Source organism: Phyllostomus discolor, chromosome 1, assembly GCF_004126475.2.
Source record: "Phyllostomus discolor isolate MPI-MPIP mPhyDis1 chromosome 1, mPhyDis1.pri.v3, whole genome shotgun sequence".
Classification (NCBI taxonomy): Eukaryota; Metazoa; Chordata; class Mammalia; order Chiroptera; family Phyllostomidae; genus Phyllostomus; species Phyllostomus discolor.
In genome coordinates, this window is record NC_040903.2 from 194,282,107 (window position 1) to 194,294,314 (window position 12,208).

The 12,208-nt window shown below is 39.4% G+C and overlaps 1 protein-coding gene across 10 annotated transcripts in view; it reads left to right on the top strand.

The window, feature by feature from the left end:
- Positions 1-12,208, top strand: part of SIPA1L1 (signal induced proliferation associated 1 like 1) — a 421,848-nt gene that overhangs the window by 234,306 nt on the left and 175,334 nt on the right. The window lies entirely within an intron of this gene.

A 12,208-nucleotide genomic window follows, 5' to 3' on the forward strand; every position in this document is an offset into this window, starting at 1 on the left:
AGAATAAAGAGCCAAGTCCTGCTCCACGCACTTGAGTCTTTGTGCCACGCGGCCTCCAGAGACGTGTCATTGTTCCCAAAATTTCAGTTTCTCACTTACTGCTCGATTTTTCACTCTCCTAGATTGTAGCCTAAAACAACTTTTCTCAACCCTGGTTCTTCCCCAAACTACGATGACATCTCTTTTTTCCCTCAGATTACCACCTGTCTCTTCTTTCCCAGCATTGCCTGAGTCCCAGACACTTCCTTACCTGCGTTACTTAATCAGTTCTTTGCATACGATTTATGCCCCTACCACTTTGCCGAAACTGCTCTCTGAGGTCTCAGTAGCTTTCTAATTTTAGTTCATTTGTTAAAACTCTTACTGCCCGTACATTCATTCGGCTCTTCCCAGTGCTCTCTGTCCTCCTACCTCACTAAGGCTCCAGTTTTCATCTTCGTGCCAGTTTTATAATCCCATGGTGCCAGATTTCCTTCCTGTTTCATCTACGGAATTATTAAAAGAATATTGAAACATGAGAGAAACGCTCCGTGTATCTATTGTTCCAGTATATTATTAATTATTTCCACTTTTTGAGTATTTCCATCCTTGGCTTGACCACATGCCAACACATTTTTCTTTCTTTTTTTTCCTCCTGGTTGTAATCTTGGTAGGCATATTATTTTATTTTCTACCTTCACATGATACCAGTTATTTTTCGGTGGTCTATATGGTCTTTATTATTGTCCCATTAAAGGACAGTAAACTATAGATTATAGTGTTGATAAACTATAATTTTCTATATAATATTTCTATTGTTGGACAGTTTTATAGATGTTTTGTTTAGAATAACATCGTAGCAGAGTACATTTTCATTCATAAAACATTTTGCTTCTGTTGCATTATTTACATAAAATTCATTCCTGAGAGTGCCATTGATTTCAAGGGTTTTGAACATTTGGCTAAACATTGCCTATTTTTAAAGATGAGATCCCAGTTTACAGGACCACAGCAATTTTTAAAAAAATTTTATTTATTTATTTTTAGAGAGGGGAAGGGAGGGAGAAAGAGAGGGAGAGAAACATCAATGTGTGGTTGCCTCTTGCATCCACCCTACTGGGGACCTGGCCCGCAACCCAGGCACGTGCTCTGACTGGGAATTGATCTGGCTACCTTTGGTTCATAGGACTGCGCTTAATCCACTGAGCCACACCAGCCAGGGCCACAAGCAGTTTTAATTCAGGTTTACCACTATCAAATGTACAAAAATTATTTTGCTAATTTAATAGTTACAAGTGTACAAAATATTACTTTGGTAATTTAATATTTCTAAAATGATGACTACATTTTTGCCTTAATATTTCTTGATTATTAATGAGGGTGAGCATTTCCCATATGTTTAATATTTAATTAATATTGCCTTAGGAATTCTATCCATGTTCTATATCCAATATATCGAGTAATCTGGGACAAAAGCCATTAATAGAGAAGCCTATTTAGATGGTAGAATTTCTAAATTTTATTTTTTAACTCAAATTGGCAGAGGTAGTCCTGCTTATTAAGTGTGATGCTTTAAATCCTTGTAAATCTTCTCGTGTCAAGTGGACTTTCCCCCTCTCGTTGTTACATAGAAATTTGGAGGAAAATTTGGTAACTTTTTCCCTTTGTTAACTTAAGCCAGTTTTCTTACCATGGTAGTATAAGTGATTCTCTTATATGCAACAATTTGAGGAAAATATTGTTGTTGAATTGTGTCTAATATTTTTTCTGCCTTTGTTTGTATTCAAAAATGCTTTTAACATGTAAGATAAAACTTAAGTAATTTAGATATCATATGATAATTGTGGTCAATGAAAAATGGCTTTTCAGTTCTTGGTGTAACATTTATATTGACAGTAGTGAAAGAGACATCTTTCTGAATTAACCTTAACCAATTGATAGAGAATACAGTTTCATGGGCAGTTTAGGCCTGATTTTTTTTTTCTGTTTTTTTGACAATGGACTCCGATCCCTTTCTGTGACACTAGTCTTACAACTGGATGGATGTGGGCTGTAATCTGCACCATCAACTTAACTCATTTTGAAATCTTTCTTGAACCTCTGCCTCCTTGAACTTGCCTTTCATTTACCGTCACGTAACTGTTACCTTTCTTTTATGGACATGGTGGGTGTTTCCTGAAGTTCCGTCCATAGTTGTCATCTCCTTTCATACATTCTTTTTCATGAGCCCCGCCGTCTTCCGTTTTGGACTACTTCAAGCCCACCTTAAACCACAGCCCGAGCCCTGGCTTCTCTTACCAGCCATGTTTTTAATTCCTCTCTTGACCCTGTTCTTTTACAGCCGATTCACAAGCTTAAGTGCCTGGCCAACAATATAGATGAGTAAAAGCAGGCCTTTGGGTAAGAAAAAATATTTTTCTACACTAAGAAAAACAGCAGAGAAAGTGGAGTGATAAATGGCCGTTTGACATAGGCTCAGGGTCGAGGCAGGACGGTGCTGGGGACGGTGGAGAGTGGGAGACGCAGGCCCCATGCAGGCTGTTTGGCTCCTGCCATTGTTGCTGTGGGGGATTAGGGGCCCCGGGTTACCAGATCTCCCTGTGTTTCAAGAGAAGCTGTAAATCAGGACTTGCATGTTAAATAGCCTGAGTTTTAAGGGTTGGTTTTGAATTCTTGTAAAACACTGCATGGGCCAAAGAAAATATACCTATGGACCAAGTTCAGTTTATAGGCTCTTAGTGTATAACCTCATCCTGTAAAGGCACTTCACGTTTTGTAAGTTATCACCAAGTGCTCCTGTATTTCCCATTCTTCCCTTTGTTTCTGTGTTCACCTGCTGGGAGAACCATCCGCCCCCGTATCTGAGGTAGGAACTTCCAAATCATCATCAACACCTCTCTCCCTCATTACTTCTTAATTTTGGAGAGAGATCTGGGTCAAGGAAAAGGCTTTTTCTGAATTAAGGAAGAGTTGAACATGTTTCTGGGCAGAAGGGAAGAGGCCAAGGGAGGGGACAGCGGGCGGCGCTCACTGTGTCCACTGGGGATGGGACCCCGGGGCTGGAGTCCCGCCGCGACCCCCACGGCCTGACGCTGGTCTACCCTTCATGTTTCTGCTGCTCAGTAATCTTGCTTTAGCCCAAAATAAGCATTGCCTTATTTGTGGGTGCCATATTTCCTTGACTTTGCTGAGGAACTATTTTATACTTTAAAATATGTTGTTTTGCATATTAATTATTCTTCTTAAGCATTCTTGAACTTGATACTTCTTTTCATGTTGCTGATTTCCTAGAATGGATGTGTAGGGGAGGTAAATAAATTTTTCCTCCACCCTCCTAGGGTCTCTGGCTGGGCCGGAGAAGTAGGTTGACATAGATTAGCAGGAGAATAGCTTACAATTTTTTTTCTTAAACATGTATATGGGAGCTTTCACAGGAAGATGAAGACACGGAAAAACCCAGTTAGGCCCAAGCGTGTATATATTAGGTAGAACAAAGAGCAGTCGTTGGGAAAAAGTAAAAAAAAATATATGAGGTTAAAGGAAGATAATAGGGTTATTTTTAAAAGCTTTGCTTGCACAGATTTTTCTCAGCCTCAGCTCCCTGTCGCTGACGATCAGAGCGTTCTTCTCCTCCAGGTGCGGGGAGAGCATCTTTCACACGGGAGTTTCATCTCCTGTTTTCTGGAGGAAAAGGGAGGTCACAGTGCCTACATGCACCTGTTGTCTTTTAAGTCCCTTTAACTCAAAATAGCAATCCAAATACACATGTTTAAGGGGGTCGTGTTCTAAGTTCTCTTTACTTTGTTATCGTGTGTTTATTTGTAGCAAATGATAAAACCAAGAGTTCGAATTCAGTGTCGTAGAGATTCTGTTCCCCCGCAGGGCCTCTGGGGCTTGATTTGTAGGAGCCATGACAGGTAGGCAAGCCATACTGGATGGGGTGGATTTTCCCATAAGTTGTGTGGGTTCTTTGCTTTCCGAGGGCAGGTAAACTGCAAGTTACAGGTTTTCTGGAACATTGTCGGAGACCTCCACTTCCAAGGATCGCTCTGGTATTTCTCGTGGCTTTAATGCAGGGGCTAATGCCACCCATAGCTTGTCACAGAGCACAAACGGACTGATGTCAGTGTCATTTTCTTTAATTACCTGGTTCATCATACGTGGTATGCTTCTTCCCCCAGAATGTGCTGACACAGTTGTTAGTTTTTTCTAGGTTCTGCTAGGAAGAGTATTCTGGAGCTCTATCCTCTTATTTCTAAGGAGTGACTCGTCTTTCAGATCTGTTGAGTTTTGTCTTCAATCTGAACGCTTTCTATTTCCTAGAATTTCTCACTGCTCTGGTCTGCTGGTGTCATCTGTACTGGGATTTCCTGCATTTCTGTGAATTTATGTGTATTTTTATATTTCTTATTAAATTTATAAGAGATAGGAGGAGGGACAAAAAGGTAAATTTGTGGGGTATTAACAGTTTTGACCAAGACATCTTTTTATACAGTTTAATTTTTCTACTTCTGCTCGTGCCATTTCCCTTTAATTCCCTCTCTGTATTTACAGATCTCAAATATAATTTGCCATTTACTTTCGTTATGTCTATGACATTGCTCATAAGGGTTTTTGGTTGGAATGGTTTTGCCCTGTTCCTCCTGGGAGATACTATTAGGGAAGCATATAGTCTAGTAGCTCAACTCAAGGCCTACGTTCAAAATTGGCTTCTACTACTACTCACTGGCTGTGTCACCTTGTAGAATTATGTCTCTAACCCTTCCATCCCTCCTGGGAATTATGGATAAATAATAGCATCTGCCACGTCACATTATTGTGACCAGTCAGATGGGAGAGTCAAGGTAAAACACCTGGAACATGGTGAGTCCCGAGACATTGTTAGCTTAAAAAGCTTAGATGAGTAAGTTCTTACCTGGGCACCTTCACTCAGGTGTGGCATTCTCTGTTTGTTGCCCGATTTCCTTCCCACCCACCGCCTCCTTTCGCAGACCCCAAGCGAGAACTTATGTTCTCCTGCTCTTCCCTCAGCATTTTCTTTATACCCATACTGTGGTGCACATCTCACCGTTTACTTCTGTTTTAGTTAGTCAGGGGAGTATCTCAGCCATTAGCTGAACTTCTGGTAGGTTTGTGATGCCTTTGTTTCCCCAGGTGAGATTGAATTAAATTAAAGGATTTCTTTGCTTGTATGCCTTTAAATTTAAAAACCTGTAAAAGTCATAGTGGGATTCCCATTTTGCCTAGTGTAGCAATCCAGATTGTGTATAAAAAATAGAACCAGTAGGAATACACAAGTTGATGTTCAAGTCTTGAGGTAGAATTTCTTCTTTAGGAAACCTTAGTTTTTGAGATTAAGGCTTTCAACAGATTGGAGGAGGCCCACCCACATTACCGAGGGTAATCTCCTCTACTTAAAAGTCAGCTGATCATAGCATCTACAAAATACCTTCACAGCAACACCTAGAGTATCAATACTTGATGAAATAACTGGGTTCCATATCCTAGCCAGGTTAACATGTAAAACCAACCATGCACCCTAGTGTGTAGGCTGAACCAATGTAGAAAGACACTGTCTGATTGGTTAAATATTCTATCAATAGATTTTAAGCCATAGACACCAATGTTGTCAAACATCCAATTGAATATTCATGCTTCAAGTTCTTAACAGCAACATTGTTTTTAGTGACAGTAGAGCATGTATGGTGATGTGAGGTCTTTGCATGTTTACCCAACTTGTCTGAGAAGAATGGTCTCCCATTTGAGTAAATATGACAGTTATGAATTGAGCCTGTTTGCTTCATGCTTATTTTTAGTGAAAAGATCTGTATATTGGCTGAATTTCAAAATTTTCATAAAGAACCTGGTTATTTAGAATTCAGGCCAAATGCACAGTTGTTACTGTAGAGAGGAAAGCAAACACTGCCTTCTGATTATTCAGTGTGCTCTGGAAAAAAAAAGAACGGAGAATTCATGTAGCAAAATTATGGCTTAATCAATTCAATGACTGTCAGACTGATACACTTAGTACATACCCTTGAGAATGAAACTAATGGTTTCCCTTAAGATATCTCTAGTGTATCCCATTGCAGTTCATTTCTTCTGTTAGCCCGTGTAATTGCTTCTTACGTAAGTAAAGATTGTCACTTCTGCTTAAAATAGAAACCTGTTCTATGGACCATGGAACTGCTCTTTTTAAAATAGTGCTGTTAGAAAGCAAACAAAATGAATTAGAGCTGAATCAGCTAGGACTGTCACTTGATGTCTTTATGTAATTTACCATCTGCTGTGAAGATTTTGCGCACACTCCCACCTATACAAAATACGGACCACAATATCCTAAATTCTGAACATTATTATGTAACATCTAAAAATCAAGAAAAATACATTGTGTCTTTGATGCCAAATTTAAATACACAGTTTATGCTTTTCCCCGTTGTTAAAATTTGTTAGCCTTATATGGTGTGACGAGCCTGTGCTTTCAGAGTGGTTAGTAGGCTTCTGAGCGCACTTTGTTCTGACCTCGGCCGGTGAGTGAGCTTAGCAGGTGGTGGTGAGGGCAGTGCTGACCACGGGCAGAGGGTAGTGGACATGACTGGGCGGCTCTGCTCACATGAGGGTTCTGTATTAGTTTGAAAAGTTAAAGTTTTTTATACATGTATATGTATATATAATTTTTGGTAGAAAATATGTATAATTTTATGTCTGTATAAAATATACTTTTAAATGAATCCAAAGTCCATTGGGATGAGCCTGAGAGAGGCAATCACACCTGTTGTGGCAGCCACCTAACAAAGTAACAGATTTTAGGGGTCTTTAAGTACTTTTTTCCTTTGGAAAAGCTCCAGTATGGATGATGCCTTTTCAAGTGTTGTACTTAGACTTGGGGAATTTAAGTGCCATCTTTTGAAAATAACAAGAAGAACTACAGTTTTGTTTTGTTTAACCTAGTGTTTGGCTTGATATTGTAATCAGACCTAGAGAGGATTATGTTATTATCTCTTGGAGGACTCGTTTGTCTGTCTTGGAAACGTTCACACCACCAAGCACAAACTACGGGAAGCGTTTAATGACTGTTATGTGGTGTTGAGCCAGCCTTCAGTGAGTTTGTCATCTAACTTTTAAAATTTTAGTTTATAACTAATTGCTTTCTGACAGAGTACTTAGGGATATGGTCCACTTGAATTTTTCCACGCTGTTGCATTTAGTGTCAGAGGTCAGTGATTTTGCTGCAAACCACATTTTGCTTTTTTATTCTTCTGTTGGAATTTCGGTGGTCTGCAGTTTCCTTATGAACAGTTGACAGTCATGACCATATAACTTAGTGCTGGAATTGCCGGCTGGCTCGTTATGCTCACCCTTGACCGTTTTCAGAGCGGTGGTGCCGTCCTGCAGCCCCCACCAGAGTCTGCCCGTCTGCCGTTCTGACATTTCCGTTGCTCCACAGCTCTGCCACACACCAACGTGGTCTGGCTTCTTAAACCTAGCCCAGCTGGTGGGTGTGTAAAGGCGCTTTTTATTTGTATTTCTCTAATTATCAAAGAAACTAAATATTATTTCCTGTATTTAAGGACCTTTTGCATTTTCTTTTATAACTTCCATCACTTTTTCTCTTGGATTGTCTTATAAATTATAAGAGATATATTCTAGATCTTATGTTTTATTGGTTATATATTTCCTAATTTATATTTTATTTTATTTTCTGTATGATGTCTTTTAAAGAACAGAACTTCTTTATTTTAATGGCAGAGTGAATTTATTTTTCTTCTTTGTATTGTTAACTTATTCTGAGGCCATAAAGTATAGTTTTATTGTCTACTAAAGGTTTTATCATCTTGGAGTTGATTTATATAGAGAGTGGAGTATGGATTAAATTTCATCCTCCTTCCCCCATTTATTTAAGTATTCAGGTATTTATTTTTATCAGTATGGACTCATGGATATTTGCTTTATCCTATGTATTATAATCTATTAATGTAATTTTTTATTTCTCAAATTGTCATAGATTTGACCCCTTCTGGTTGAGACTAATGTCCTCTCAATAAGTCCCCATCTTTTTTGAGCCCTTTCTTATTTTCTTGTACCATAAGCTGTTCCCTACTCCAGCTTTGCAACTAGAAATTTCTCTAAGTGCTTCTCTCTTTTTTTAATTTTCGGAAGGCAGTGTTTAGAAACCAGCACCTGGGTGTCAGGTGTGCTCCTTGCTCTGGGGCATCATTATCCTAGGTTCTCTCAGAGGAAAAACTGGGAGATTATTATATATGTGTACAACTTATAGTTTATTGTATATGCACAGTATATAATAATCTTATTAGATATATACATAGGCACACATACCTACATCTATCTATATTTATCTATCTGGCATCTACAGAAATACATATTAAAAACCATGCTATCTGCGATTCAAGTCCAATATCCTAGAGTTGATTCTGGCCTTGTCCCTTTATTAGTTTTGTCTCTAGCTTCAGAATACAGTCAAGATACTGGGTAGGCTACTTTTTTTTTTACTGTGCTCCCCTACGTGTGGTGATGTTGTGTGTGGGTAATGCAGTTCATTTGTTTCTGATTGTGTTTCATTTTGAGTTAGCCCTAAATGTGGGTTGATTTTAATTATTTACTTTTCAAATTTTGTGAAACATTCCCATGGCTATAAATGTCAAAACTACATAAAAAGATGTAGTAGGAGAACACCCACTTCCCCTCTATTCCTGTGTTCCACTCTCATTCCTCTGATCCCATCCCCGGTGGCCCCCTACTGCCTATGAAATAGAATTCAAACGTAGTGCAATTGTCAAGTCCCGCCATCATCTCCGTTTTAGCTCGTTCTCGTACACCATGCTCAGGCTGCCTCCGATTTTTTGTTATTCCTCAGCCTTGACTGGCTTATTCATGCCTCCAAGCCTTCGGGCATTCTCTCTCTCTGCTTGGAATGATGGTCTATTCCCTCTTACCCGGCTCATCTTTAATTTTTCAAAACCCATTTTAACTCGTACCTACTACGTGAAGATTTCCTTTCCTTGCCCTCCTCTCCTTACTTCACTTCTCCTACATTTGTTAGTAACAATTCTTCCCATAGCACTTGTAATACTGTGTGACTTTTATGACAGTTTAAATTATTGATGCATACGTGTGTCTTGGCATCCAGTTCAGTTTCTCACATGTAATCAGTTGTGCGGGAAATGCTGTGTAGGGAATGGATTTCAGTTCTTTTCACTTATTTATTCTTTATGCCTTTGCTCTTTATTTCGCTCATGCTATAGCTTATACTCGTATGTGAATCCATATAATATGATGCCCGTGGATCTTGCTGTCCTTGGAATTTTTATATTCTCTGCCACTCCTAATATATTTGGGCATAACCCTGGTAATGTGATGGCTTCTTATGACCCCTGGAAAGTTACAATATTCAATTAAATTTTAGACCCAGTGTACAGGGACACAATGACATCAAGGCATAGAAATGGCTTAAAACATGCAGGCCTAGAAAGTCAAGACTGTTTGGTCTTTCAGGGTTTCCCCCTCACTCAAAGAGCTGAGATTTTCCGCCCACTTCATCTTTCAGATTGGAAGAAATTGTGCTGGAAATAAATCCCTTTAACAGTCTTTTAAGAACCCTAGTCAGCTTTTAAGATGTCATTATTTTTGTCCACAGTGCAAGTTCAGCGACCTTCCAAATTGTGTTTCTAAACTGTTTATGTTACTTTCTCCTCTGTATAGATTATTCAGCAGATGATGTTAACATGTAGGGACTCGTTTCCTCCAGTCTCTTAATCCTCCATCTGTTACTCTCCCTCACTCCCTGGGTGCTGCATTCTCCCCCTGACACTCCCGTGCGTCCCTCCGATCACAGCCCATTCTCTGCGGTCCTCCCTGGGATTCAGAACAGAGGGTTGGTTGCCGTGCAGGCATCACACACATTCAATAAGGGGAGGCTTCACGATCGCGCCTTGTGAGGACACATGGCTCGCTGGTGCAGCAGAGTGTCCGAGGTCCAGGGAGAGTGAGCTGTGAGAAAGCGTCCACTTACAGAACTGACCGTTATTCTTTGTTTATTAAAAAAAATAAAATATTTTACTTTTTAATGCCAGTGTAACACATGCAAAGACAAGTGAGTCCTAAGTGAACACTTTGATCAATTTTCCCACATTGAACATAATCATGAAACCACCACTCACATCAGGGACTCCGGCATCACTGGCCCACAGAATTCTCCCTTGTCCCCTCTCCTGGTCTCTACTGTTCCCCACACTCAAAGGTAACTATGGTCCTGACCTAAATAATCTTACCTATTTTTGAGCTTTATAAAATGGTATCATGCAATATATTTTCAACATTATGTTTCTGAGATTCACTTGTATTGTTGCATTGAGTATAGTTCATATATATTCATTACTCTGTAACAATGAAACAACGGCTTGTGCTGGCTGTTTCTGCAAATAAGGTTTTATTGGGACACAGTCACACCCATTCATTTCCATATTGTCTGTGGCTGTTTTCACACTCCAAAGGCAGAGGTGAATAGTTGTGCAACAGGGCAGAGAGACTTTATGGGCAAAAATATTTACTGTCTGGTCCTTTGCAGAGAAAAGCTGACTGACCCCCAGTGTATAGCATTCAGTTATATGAATATTCTACAGTTTATTTGTTACTGAGTTTTTGGCTTCTTTGGATATCACTGTATGTGTGTTTGGGACTGATGCCTCTGGAGGTGCATGCCGGTAGGCGTTTCCCTGGGAGTGGCATTGTGGGGCCACAGTGTGTATTTGCTTCAGTGGACACTGCCACACAGTTTTCCAGGTCACACTCCCACCAGCGGCGAATGAGAGCTGAATCGCTGCAGATCCTAGTACTGTGTGTCCTCAGATTTTCATGTTTAGTCATTTTGATCAGTATGTAATTTGATGTCACTATGGTTTTAATGTGTATTTCCTTGGTGCTGGATGAAGTTGAGCACCTTTTCGTAGGCTTGCTGACAGTTTGTGTATCCTGTTTGGGTGGCCTGTCCTTTTCTTATTGCTTTATGTGAATTCTTTATGTCTTCCGAGTCCTTTGGAGGATGTCTGTATGGAAAATATCTTTACTCTGACTTGCATCTTTATTTTTTAAGGTGTTTTTATTTTTTTTTATTTTTCTGAACCTGAAGGGGATCAGGAAATTGAGAAATGGGCTTCCCTCTGTGTGCCTGAAAGCAGGGCATACATTTTCATTTTCAAAGGTGCACACATCTTCCAAACCAAAAGAAGAGAATGATTTTTAACACCAGAAAGTGAGTCTGCATAACAGGTCTTACTCACCAGTTGGTATCTGCCATACGTTTCCTACTCATCATACCACAATTTATCATCCTTAGGGATCTATGCCTTTTCCTTTGCCTAGTCACTTCTCTAAAATTAATTGCCCTTTGTTAAAATGGCATATAAGTCCTTGGGTCTAACTGCCTCCTTGAGTTTTTACTTCTTTTCTGGGATATCCTTATGCAGGTAAAAATATTCACATCAATAAAGAAATAATGCCTTTCCTCCTATTACTTTCTTTGTCAGCTTCACTTGCATGCCCTCAGGAACTGACCCTGAGAAGGTTTTCTTCCTCCCCTACAAACTGTAACTGAAGCCAGCAACACGGCTGAATCGCTCGTACACTGAGGGCAGTGAAACTAGACGTGGTGTTTGTAGATGCGTGGGCAGTAGCTGTCCCCAGCCTTGTCAGGGCACACTCTCCCCGGGAAACGCCACGGCATCCATAGGTTTTTATGTATGTAAGTCCTGTTTAACTAAGAGTGTGATTTGCTGGATTGTTATTTGTCCTCTCCTCTGGGTAGAAACAAAGTTTTTATCTTCTATTTTTTAATATTAAAAACCACTCTAGGCTCTCAGAGTCCCCATTTCTAAGGGTGTGTTTCCTTAGCATTCTATATCCATGCTGAATGTTCAAAGATTTTACGAAGATGCGGTATCAAATATTTGAGTCAGAAATGTGTACTTTTTGAGAACTGTTATTTCCTCAGATGTCTGAGATTAGAAATTTAGAAACTGAAGCTCATTTATCTAATTTTAGGTTGCATCAAATTGAATATAGTAGATGCGTGTTGTAGGGTTAGAGTACATGATTTTTTAGATAAATTGAATAATTCTGTTTTTGTTTCAATTTTATAAATAGCTTTCCAGAACAGTGGAAAGTACTTGATTAAAATGTATTTTGTTTCTTTTATTTTTTGGTGTTCAGATCT